Genomic DNA, 12,727 nt, shown 5'->3' with positions numbered 1-12,727 from the left:
TAACAACATCGTTGTTCACAGAATTAGAAAAAAATAATCCTAAAATTAATATGACATTTTTAAAAAAGAGCCTGAATGGCCGAAGCAATCCTAAGCAAAAACAATAAATCTACAGGTATCACATTACCAGACTTCAAATTATACCACAAGGCTATAGTTACCAAAACAGAATGGTACTGATATAAAAGTAGGCACATAGACCCATGGAAAAGAATAGAGAATCCATAAATAAAGCCAAATACTTACAACCAATGGATCTTTGATAAAGCATATAAAAACATTTATTTTTTAAATACGGTAAAAGACACCCTATTTAATAAATGGTGCTGGGAAAACTGGCTAGCCACATGTAGAGGAGTGAAACTGGATCCCTATCTCTCATCTTATACAAAAACAAACTCAGGATGAGTCAATGACTTAAATCTAAGACCTGAAACCATAAAAATTCTAGAAGATAATGTCAGAAAAACTCTTCTGGACACTGGCCTAGGCAAAGACTTCATGACTAAGACCCCAAAAGCGAATGCAATAAAAACAAAAATAGATCAGTAAATGGGATCTAGTTAAACTAAAGTTTCTGCACAGCAAAAGAAATAAAAGAAATAATCATCAGAGTAAAAAGACAATGCACATAATGGGAGAAAATATTTGCATACTATATATCCAACAAAGAACTAGTGTCTAAAAACTACAAGAAACTCAAATCAGAAAAAAAAAAAAATCCATTAAAAAGTGGGCAAATGGCCGGGTGCAGTGGCTCACACCTGTAATCCCAGCACTTTGGGAGGCCGAGGTGGGCAGATCACCTGAGGTAGGGTGTTTGAGACCAGCCTGACCAATATGGTGAAACCCCGTCTCTACTAAAAATACAAGAAATTAGCCGGGCATGGTGACACATGCCTGTAATCCCAACTACTCAGCAGGCTGAGGTAGGAGAATCACTTGAACCTGGGAGGCGGAGGCTGCAGTGAGCCAATACTGCACCACTGGACTCCAGCCTGGGTGACAGAGGGAGACCTTGTCTCAAAATAAGTTAATTAATAAAGTGGGCAAATGACATGAATAGACATTTCTCAAAAAAGATACACAAATGGCCAAGAAACATATGAAAAATGCTCTACATCACTAATCATCAGGGAAATGCAAATTATTAAAACCAAAACCTTACTCCAGCCGGGCGCGGTGGCTCACGCTTGTAATCCCAGCACTTTGGGAGGCCGAGGCGGGCGGATCACGAGGTCAGGAGATCGAGACCACGGTGAAACCCCGTCTCTACTAAAAATACAAAAAAAATTAGCCGGGCGTGGTGGCGGGCGCCTGTAGTCCCAGCTACTCGGAGAGGCTGAGGCAGGAGAATGGCGTGAGCCTGGGAGGCAGAGGTTGCAGTGAGCCGAGATCGCGCCACTGCACTCCAGCCTGGGCGACAGAGCAAGACTCCGTCTCAAAAAAAAAAAAACAACAAAAAAAAAAACAAAAAAAAAACCTTACTCCTGCAAGAATGACATTATTAAAAAGCCAAAAAACAATAGATATTGGCATTGATGTGGCGAAAAGGGAACACTCATACACTGCTGGTAGGAATGTAAATTAGTACAGCCTCTATGGAAAACAGCATGGGGAGATTCCTTAAAAAACTATAAGTAGATCTACCATTCAATCCTGCAATCCCACTACTGGGTATCTACTCAAAGAAAAAGAAGTCATTACATGAAAAAGACAAATGTATACACGTTTACTGCAGCACAATTCACAATTGCAAAGATATAGGACCAACCTAAGTGTCCACTGGCCAATGAGTAAAGAAAATATGGTATATATACACCATGGAATACTGAGCCGTGAGAAGGAATGAAGTAACATCTTCTGCAGCAACTTGGATGTAGCAGGAGGCCATTATTCTAAGTGAAGTAACTCAGGAATGGAAAACCAAATATTGTATGTTCTCACTTATAAATGGGAGCTAAGTTATGATTATACAAAGGCATATAAAGTGATATAACGGACTTTGGAGACTCAGAAGGGGGAGGGATTTAAAAAAATCCTATATATTGAGTACAATCTATACTACTTGGATTAAGGGGGCACTAAAATCTCAGAATTCACCACTATGTAATTCATCCACGTAACCAAAGACCACTTGTACTCCAAAAGCTATTAAAATTTTAAAAATGGCTGGGTGTGGTGGCTCACACCTATAATCCCAGCACTTTGGGAGGCAGGGGCAGACGGACCACCTGAGGTCCGGAGTTCAAGAGCAGCCTGACCAACATAGTGAAAGCCCGTCTCTATTAAAAGTACAAAAATTAGCCAGGTGTGGTGGCGTGCACCTGTAATCTCAGCTACTCGGGAGACTGAGGCAGGAGAACTGCTTGAACCCGGGAGGCAGAGGTTGCAGTGAGCTGAGATCATGCCATTGCACTGCAGCCTGGGCAACAAGAGCAAAACTCCATCTCAAAAATAAAAATAAAATTAAGTGAAATTTTAAAAATATTTAAAAATAAAACTAAAGAATATCATTTACAATATTTAAAAAGTAAAACAGAGATAGTTAATAAAATATATTCAAGCTCTCTTGAACATAAACACTATTCAAAACACTGTTGAGAGAAATTAAAGAAAATCTAAATAAATGGAGACAGATACCACATTCATAGAATGAAAGACCCAATACTGTTAAGATAACAACTTGATCTATGGATTCAATACAAACTCAGTCAAAATCTCAGCAGGGTTTTTTTTTTAGACAGTGCCTTACTCTGTCACCCAGGCTGGAGTACAGTGTTGCAATCATGGCTCACTGCAGACTCAACCTCCTCGCTCAAGTGATCCTCCCACCTCTCAGCCTTTCCAGTAGCAGGAACTGTAGGTGTGCACAATCACCATGCCTGGATAATTTTTGTATTTTTATTTTTATTTGTTTTAGAGATTGGGTTTTGCCATGTTGCCCAGGCTGGTCTGGAACTCCTGGACTCAAATCGATCCACCCATCTTGGCCTCCCAAAATGCTGGGATTGTAGGTGTGGGCCACCATGCCCGGCCTCCCAGCAAGATTTTTCATGGAAAGTGACAAATTTGTTCTCAAATATATATAGACATGCAAAGGAACTACAATGACCAAAGCAATTTTGAAAAAGAAGATCAAAGATGGAGGAATCACACTACCTGTTTTCAAGACTTACTGTGAGGCTATAGCATCAAGAAAGCATGGATTGGCTGGGCACGGTGGCTCACGCCTGTAATCCCAGCACTTTGGGAGGCCGAGGCGGGCAAATCACTGGAGGTCAGGAGTTCAAGACCAGCCTAGTTAACATGGCAAAACCCTGTCTCTACTAAAAATACAAAAATTAGTTGGGCATGGTGGCTCATGCCTGTAGTCTCAGCTACTTGGGAGGCTGAGGCAGGAAGATCGCTTGAATCTGGGAGGTGGAGTGAGCTGAAATCACGCCACTGCACTCCAGCCTGGGCAACAAAGCGAGAAAAAGAAAAGAGAATAGAAGAGAAGACAAGAGGAAAGAAAAGAAAGGAATGGATTGACATAAAGGATAAATCACTAGAGTGAAAGAATCCAGAAACAAAATCATATGTATATAGTCAATTAGTTCAACGAAGGCATCAAAGCAATTCGGCAGGGAGAGGAAAGTTTTTTTCAACAACTAGTGATAAACAACTGGACATCTAAATAGAAAATAGTGAACTTTAACTCCTACCTTACATTATATACAAAAATTAACTTGAAGTCAATGAAAGACCTAAATGTAAAAACTGAAATGATCAAGCTTCTGGAATTAAAAAATATTCATAACCTGGGGTAGGCAAAGTTTTTTTTAAACTAGATACAGAAAGCACTCATCAAAAGGAAAATACTGATACACTGGCCTTTATAAAAATTAAAACTTCTGCTCTTTGAGTGACACCATTAAGAAAATGAAAAGACAAACCATAGACTGGGAACAAACATTTATAATACATATATCTGTTAAAGAACTTGTATCTAGAATATATAAAGAATTCTTGCAATTCAGTAAGACAGTAAATAGATCAGTTTTTGACATTAAAAAGGAAAAAAAGTTTTAAACAGACATTTATAAGAGAGAGACATGGAAATAGCAAATAAACAGCCGGGCGCGGTGGCTCACGCTTATAATCCCAGCACTTTGGGAGGCCGAGGAGGGCGGATCACGAGGTCAGGAGATTGAAACCAGCCTGGCTAACATGGTGAAACCCTATCTCTACCAAAAATACAAAAAATGAGCCGGGCGTGGTGGCGGGCACCTGTAGTCCCAGCTACTCAGAAGGCTGAGGCAGGAGAATGGCGTGAACCTGGGAGGCGGAGCCTGCAGTGAGCTGAGATCGCGCCACTGCACTCCAGCCTGGGCGACAGAGCGAGACTCCGTCTCAAAAAAAAAAAAAAGAAGGAAAGAAATAGCAAATAAACACATGAAAGGACATTCAATATCAACAGTTAACAAGGAAACAAAAATTAAAGCCACAACAAAATATCACCACACACCCTCTAGAATAGCTAAACCTAAAAAGGCTGACAATAACAAGTGTTGGCAAGGATGCAGAACTCTCACATATTGCTGGTGGAGTATAAAATGGCCTAACTACTTCGGGAAAGCGCTTCCAGTTTCTTATAAAATCAATCACACATCTGCTCTATGGGCCAGTAATTCCACCCCTAGTTACACAAAAGAAAGGAAAACATATGCCCACACACAGACTTGTACATAAAATGTTTATAGCAGCTTTATTCACAATAGCCAGAACAACTCAAAAGGCCAACAGATGAACGAATAAACAAATTGGGGTATAATCATACAATGGAATACATCTCAACAATAAAAAGGAATGAAGTACTGATACACACAATATGGATCAATTTCAAAAACTGTCTTCAATGAAAGAATCCTTGTCCACAGGGCATGTACTGTACTATTCCACTTATTTCATACTTTTTTTTTTTTTTGAGACAGGGTCTCGCTCTGTCACCCAGTCTGGAGTGCAGTGGCCTGATCAAAACTCACTACAGCTTCAGACTCCTAGGCTCAATGAATCCACCCACCTCAGCCTCCTGAGTAGCTGGGAACACAGGTGTACACTACCACACCTGATTATTTTATATATATAGAGAGAGAGAGAGAGAGAGACAGAGAGAGACAGGGTCTTGCTATGTTGCCCAAGCTGGTCTTGAACTTCTATCTTCATGTGATCCTCCCACCTCAGCCTCCCAAAGTGCTGGAATTACAAGCATGAGTCACTGTACCTGGCTTACTACTCCATTTTTCTTAAGTTCTGGAACAGGCAAAACTAATCTCGGCTAATAGAAATCAAGACTGTGATAGGGGCTAGATGAGAGGTTGATGATGGGGGAATCGTCTGGCAAGGAGCAGAGGAACTTTCTGAGATGATGGAAATGTTCTGTATATGATAGGACTGTGGCCTACACGGTTTGCTGCATTTCTGAAAATACAGCAAACTGGCCGGGCGCGGTGGCTCACGCTTGTAATCCCAGCACTTTGGGAGGCCGAGGCGGGCGGATCACGAGGTCAGGAGATCGAGACCACGGTGAAACCCCGTCCGAGGCAGAGAATGGCTGAACAGCGGACTTGCAAGACCGAGATTGGCCACGACCCACCGGCGGAGACGGAGATCACGCTACAGCAAACTGTATATTTAAGATCTGTGCATTTGGCTGGGCGCAGCTCACATCTGTAATCCCAGCACTTTGGGAGGGTGAGGCGGGTAGATCACCTAAGGTCAGGAGTTAGTGACCAGCCTGGCCAACATGGCAAAACCCCGTCTCTACTAAAAATACAAAATTAGCTGGGCATGGTGGCAGGTGCCAGCTACTCGGGAGGCTGAGGCAGAAGAATCGCTTGAACCCGGGAGGCAGAGGTTGCTGTGTGCAGAGATTGTGCCACTGCACTCCAGCCTGGGAGACAGAGCAAGACTCCATTTCAAAAAAAATAAAAATAAAAATAAAAAATCTGTGCATTTTGCTATATGTATTAATACATTATACTTAAATAGTAGCTACAACACAAGGTTGTTGTGTAAAAAATAAGATGAGATCACAAAGAACAAACATTGGGAAGCAAACAGCCTTAGTGATACAACCCATCGGCCCCCACAGGACATCGCTGCATTGCACAGTGGATTCTAAGGCGACCACGAGGCCGGCAAGAATGATTTGTGTTTAGTATGATGCTTAAGAAGATGGCAGAGGTGGAAGGAGGAGAGAAAAACCTCCTATTATTGGCCACTGAAAATGGTTGCTATTTAGTGACAATTGTTTGCCCAGAAGGTTCGCCTTGCAAGCAGCTGACTCCCAGAAGATGTCAGATAAAAGCACAATTATTGATCATCTATCAAGGCGGGCACTAATCAATATAGCAAAGTTTCTTCTGTAAAAGTTACCGCTAAAGGTATTGCACTAAAACAGATGGACAACTGCCCTGGTTGTGGCCTTTAATTAAAGAAGATTCCAAGTTAAGAAATTCAGACTCCCTTGTGAGTAAGAACTGTTCTGACCACCTGCCTGCCGAGTGTGGGGAGCTCGCAATCAAATCTTAGGCAACAGCCTTCTAGGGGAGGAAACACCCGCAACTGAGTCCCCACACTGAGGCTGTGGTCTCTGTGGCTTCTATTCTCTGAGGGTGGAGACATTAAAGCAGGTCTGACTTAACAGCAATCTCAGTTGCATCAACTCCACATTTAAGATATCCAAAACCCTGCTGTCTGAGCTACTGACCAGCCCCCAGAGTGAAGGGGAAGTGAGGAGGAAGAGGGAGGGGGGCTAAGTTCCTTGAGTCCCTGGAATTCTTTGAGGAGTCTCCCGTTTAGCTTCTTACCATCATCTGCATGGAAATACAGAGCTAAGAACATTTGTTGTTTCTTTTCCCCAAATTATGCACATGTTTACGCATAAAGGCCTTGCTTGGCCCAGGAATAGTAGGGAATCAAGAACCAGGGCTTATTGTTTGAATGATCCTGGTCTTTTTGGACTGCAGGTGCACAGAACTGGAATGATAACAATCCTTGACTCACGACACTTGTCCCTGCTCCGTGCATGACCCCTATTTTCAAGCAATGTAATCATAAATCCATGAGCTCGCCTGAGGCAACTATCCTACATCCATCATTCCCTTGGGAAATCCTTCCCAATTTCGCCAATGAAAGCAATGCAGGGAGAGCCTAAAGCTCCCAACACTTCCTCTAACACAGATTCAACTTAGAATGCAAAGAGAGGTTTCTTCTCCAAGCCAGCGTCAGTATCCACAAGGCTGGGTGCTCACCTGGGTTACCAAGCAGCTTCCCTGCATGGGGCTTTACAGTCTGCAAGCCTGATTTATTTTTTTCAATAAGAGAAAAGATGTAAGTCCCTTTGAGCAAAGTATGCCTGATATATATCACAATATTTATTTTTGGTGGAGTAATGGATCCGTCTTCCGGGAAAGCTAGAGAAAAAGCATTTCTTGAACCCGGATGTAGATCAGTCACTGTGAAAACCACAGGGGAATCTATATTCTTACTCCCCCCACACCACTAACTATACTGTGAAATAGGCAGCAGACTTTTAAAAATCGTCTTTCTATTTGTTTCTAGCCCTGACACTAAAGACAGAGTTAAGAATACGGGGCCTGAGAAGCAATTGCTCCTGGAATGCCTAATTCCCTCAAATGGTACAACTAGAAATGAAAGCAGAGACCCAACTAACGTATGGGAGTTAAGCTGTATACCTGGTAGGGACAAGTGCTAAGCTTTACTAAACTGCACACTTGGTCCTACGGAAGGAGAAGGCGTGTGGCTGGGCTGAGGATGTAAGGGTTTTCCAAGGGGCCTGTCCAGTTATTACAGGCCATCTCCACCTATGTTAAATGTACTGTCGAGCAGGACAAGAGGGAAACTGAAGAGACTGAAGGGCCAGGGAGGAGGGAAAGGATCTTGAATGGATTTACAGCTCAAACAGAGCTCTTGGAAGGAAAGATATTTAAATCTGAGCTGTTCCTAATATTAATTATCCTGAACATCTCAAAGGCTCAGATTCACATGCTACAGAGCCTTTTAATTTTCCTACCTGTCCCTGGCACTACTGACGATAAATCAGATATACAGAGAAACCAGAAAAAAACCACACATGACTAACGAACCAGCCCGTTAATGGGGAGCAAAGAGCATTTGCCAAGATGACTTATTCAGACACTGTCACATATCATAATCAGCAATACCCTGGTGGCTGAACACAACAGGCACAGAGGGCAAGAGCTGGGGTGCTCCCTGCCAAGTCACAGGCACCCTCCGATGCCTGCTGTCTAGGCATGAGAGATTTTACTATTGAGTGCCACCTCCACTCCCTCAAGTCAGATTTGCCCTCGGAAAACTGCTGCAACTTCTAAAAGGCCTCTTGGGTCACTGAGCTGCTAAGCCCCTAAACCTGACCACAGCTCTTACTGTGAGGGTCCTTTGAATTCCAGGTACCCTAAGGGAGAAGACCCAGCCTCAGCCACTAGCAACCTTAACTGTTAGTTTATAGATCTTTAATGTAGCCATTCATTAAAGTACGTGAGTTCCCACTAAATGTCAGATCCTACTCTAGGTGCTTGGGCAGATCCATAAACAAAACAGTAAAGAGGTGGAAAAGAAGAGAGAAGGGTCCCCTAAATGCCAGCCTCTTGGTTTTACCATGAAGACTGAGGCCCAGTAATAAACAGGAATTTCCAATCAGAGTTGATGGAACAGCTAGGACTTGTCCCAGGTTGGATTCTTAACAGAACTGTGGCATACAGTGGTTTATAAGAACACTGGGCCAACAGCACAGGGAAGGTGGGGAAATTCAACCCACATTCTCCTCACCCAGCCCTGCACTCTGGGGTGGTGCTGGTGCTGCATCTAACCAGAGGAAGGAACCCTTTCTGTGGTTTGTCTGAAAACACCATATGGGCAAGGGCAAGTCCCAACTCTAGTACCGCCTTCTCAGTGCCCCAGCCAGCCTAATTCCCTTTTATAAAAAGCCCCCTTCACTGGAAGGAACTGAGGTTCCCCAGAACAACAACCAAGCACTGGCCGGGCGCAGTGGCTCGTGCCTGTAGTCTCAGCACTTTGGGAGGCTGAGGCGGGTGGATCACCTGAGGTCAGGAGATCGAGACCAGCCTGGCCAACGAAGCAAAACCTCGTCTCTGCTAAAAATACAAAAATTAGCCAGGCGTGGTGGGGCGCCTGTAATCCCAGTTACTTGGGAGCCTGAGTCATGAGAATCGCTTGAACCTGGAACCTGGGAGGCGAAGGCTGCAGTGAGCCAAGACCACGCCACTGCACTGCAGCCTCGACGACAGAGCAAGACTCCGTCTTAAAAAAAAAAAAACACACCAACAAAAACAACAACAAGAACAAAAACACAACCAAGCATCACGGGTAGGACCCAGGGCAGTCTGAATTCTTCCACTGAGATATAACCCTGAAAAGCTGTACATTCCCATGTGTGAGACAAGTCTGTTTAAACTTGAATCCATAAGAAACCCACCTATGAATGACATCCCCCATTTCCTGTATTATCCTCAGATCTGAAAGGCAAGGCTACTACCAAGCCTTCACCCCTTTACATTCCAGCCAACACCTTTACTCTTCATGATTCCAAGCTGAGGGTAATGGAAATAATTAACTTAACCAACTACCTGAATATCTACTCTTGACTAGGTGCTAGACAGAGATACAGCAGTGAATACCACGACCCCATCAACACCACTACTACCACCACACCATTGTCCCTGATTTCCAGTACAAGATATCTCAAAACAGAGTTTGGAAAGCTCAACCGCTATGGAGTCCCTGACCAGACTGGCAGTTCACTTAGGGGCCAGGGCCAGAAGCAAGAGGGTCTGTAACCAGCTTATTCTCCTCTCCCTCACCCCATTTTACAGGAAGGTCCAGGAAGGAGAGGTGGCTTGCCCAAAGTCAGACAGTTGAGAGTGTGCTGAAACTCCAACCCATGTTCTGTAGGTCTCCTCTCTCCACATTGCTTTTGCCAAGGTTCCAAAATTGGAAAGTGAGGAAAAATAGTTGGTTCCAGTGAGAGTGTTTCCTGACGTATGCATGCCCAGAACCTGCAGCCTCAACCATCTTTTCATCACAGACCTGGTGACCATGTCCATCTCTCGGGATGCTCATGAATACACGGTGTTGATCTGGATTCCAAGTGTCCAGTTTTCATTCATGCTCATTTATCACCCTCTCTGACTCTCTCCTGATCTTTACTTTCACTTTAAAATCTTATAAGAACAGGGCCTTTTTTTTTTTTTTATCTGATGCCAGCTCCCCCTCTGTTCCTTGGATTTAATCAATCCATGTCTGGAAATAAACAAACCAGAGAGGAAAGCAACAGTCCCTTTTGTGAAAACAGGCACCTTTCTAAAATGATCTACCCCTGGGCATGACGCAGATAGAATTTAAATGTGAAGGAAATAAAGACATTCTCCAGCAACCATCGTATGCGTTCTTCCTGGGGTGGGACAGCAGGAATGGTAACTGTGTTAACAACTAAACCAAAACCCACTCTACATCTTTCAGGTTGTCGTGGGAGCGTGGTCAGTGGCAGGCAGCCTGAAGAGACGATAGGTTTCAAAACAACAGAAACCAGCCCTCTCCATTCTGAAAAGCTTAAGGTCTTCAAGATTAGTAAGAGAGGGCTAGCTGAACACCAACTCCAAGTATATGCAGCATGCCTCCAGCTAGTACCGGGGTGCAAGGAAATGCCAGCTAGAAAGATCCAGACATCTGGTCACCAACTTAGACCTTCTCCCATCATGTTATTTTATACCCACCTGCAAAGCACAGAATCCTCACCCCTCTTACCACCCTCCAGCCACTCCAGCAAGCATCATCCCAGACTCTGCTGGCAAAATAAATTGTCTTACACAGAGAGGGAGAATCAAGTTCCCTACTAGCCAGCCCGCCCTTCCTGCCATGACTCCCAGCCCCAGGCATTCGGAAATGGACCACCACCTAAGTGCAAACAGAGAGAGCATCTCTTCTGAGGAAGATGGTAGTTAATTCTTAACCCTTTGGGGGATCGGTTTGAAAATCTGATGGCACCTCTGGATGCCCCATGACAAACTGCATGCATGCAATTTATATGTAATTTCACTGGGGGTCACTGCTCTCCTAGGAGGTCGAGAGGGGCAAAAAGAGCCACTGTGCTCACAGGCAGCTTTGAGAAAGAGCTATGGGTGGTCCAGGTGAGTATTCAACAGCATAGTTCCTTAACAAGAAAGGGAGAAATGAATGCCCCATACTTAGCTACTGCAAGTTCCAGCTTTCAATCAACCTGAGATTTCAACAGGACTCTGGAAACTGAGAGCACACAAACATGCACACACACATACACACCAAGCACTCAGCTTCCTTGTGGCTTCCTATTGTAACTTCACAAAATGTCCTGTGATTGCTAGTTAAGTCTCCAAACAGAGTAACAGCAGAGATAAGAAGTGGAAGAGAGGTGGGCGCTGGAAAGGAGGATGGTTCAGACAAGGAGAAGGGGATAATCTGGCTAAGCTCTCCATCGGCTCTGAGCAGGTCTTGACAGGGCAGGCCCTGATCCTTGCTGCCTGCTCCTCCTGGAAATCAGGGCCGAACTGCTGACTTCTTTGCAGCAAATCAAGAAGTCCAGGCAGAAGCAGCCCTTTCTTTCCTTTGAGTCCATGGGGAGGGGAGAGCATCCTCTCGTTTCTAGGGAGGAGACCCTGGCCCACAGCTTGCCCACGGCCCCCTCGTGGCCTGGGGGTGTCACTGCAGCCCCCTCTGCATTGCTGGGCACCATCCGCACGCAGGCAGTTCTAACAGTGGTCCAGCAGAATATTTAGTGGCAGTGGCAGGCTGGCAACTGTCTTCAAGCCTTGTGAGGCTGTGTTTGCTTTTGATTTCTTAAACTAAGACTCAGACTTAAAGTGATCCTTCTAAATCCCTCCTGGTACAATCCCTACAGGGAACCAGCTCAAGATCTGCTTCATGATGTCAATAACCACGGAGCTTCTGTAATATGACCACTGCTTTATCATCTCTTCCTGCATCATATGCAATTATGTACAATTGTGTACAATTGTTCCAAAGCTCAATAAGCTCAATAGAAACAGTTAGAATGCACAACATCCTCTGGTTTGTAGGTTGCTTACTAGATTACAAAATATTTGCAGGACACCCAATACCCCCTTAAATCCTGGGTTTTCAGGTAAGCAGGTCCTACAGGGGTGTTGGACTTGAGTCACACAGTGAAAAAGAATGGGACCAGTGGCTCTGTGTCCACAAATGCAAAGAGAAGGTGCACTAAGGAACCTGAACTCCACTCTCATTAGCAACTCCACAAAGGGAAGGAGTGGAGCTCACTGGGCCTGGGGGTTGGATAGGACAGACCAGAGTCTGGGAGTGAGGGGGCAGTGGGTCTAGGGGTTCAGCTGCCATCTGTCACAGTGGGGACGATTAACTGACCCGAGTGGTGGGAAACTGGGTAGGGAGGAAAGAAGGTGGGACATTTGGGAGGAAAGGGGAAGGTGCAAAGTGTAGTCTGCGGGGCCAGAAGTAGACCTGGGACCAGGAGTGACTGAGGCAAGGGAAAGGGGTGGGAGCGCCAGAGGGTATTCTCCTTAGTGGGGGCAGTTGGTGGGAGGAATTGGGGGGCTGAGTCCATACCTCCTTGATTTTCTCCCGCTGGGCTCGCACTCGGCTCTGGGGCTCC

The 12,727-nt window shown here is 44.7% G+C and overlaps 1 protein-coding gene across 5 annotated transcripts in view; it reads right to left on the bottom strand.

Moving 5' to 3' along the window:
- Positions 1-12,727, bottom strand: part of MAN1C1 (mannosidase alpha class 1C member 1) — a 182,833-nt gene that overhangs the window by 157,612 nt on the left and 12,494 nt on the right. The window contains exon 1 of one of the 5 annotated variants that reach the window (XM_032759374.1): positions 12,682-12,721. The exons of the other annotated variants lie outside the window; for them this stretch is intronic. The gene's annotated coding sequence lies outside the window, so the exon portion shown is untranslated. Of the gene's footprint in view, positions 1-12,681; positions 12,722-12,727 lie in introns of those variants that run through there. 5 annotated transcript variants of the gene reach the window in all.

Source organism: Hylobates moloch, unplaced genomic scaffold (genome assembly GCF_009828535.3).
Source record: "Hylobates moloch isolate HMO894 unplaced genomic scaffold, HMol_V3 SCAFFOLD_9, whole genome shotgun sequence".
Taxonomy (NCBI): Eukaryota; Metazoa; Chordata; class Mammalia; order Primates; family Hylobatidae; genus Hylobates; species Hylobates moloch.
The sequence above is the reverse complement of the archived record's forward strand: the minus strand, read 5'-3'. Positions and strand labels throughout refer to the sequence as shown.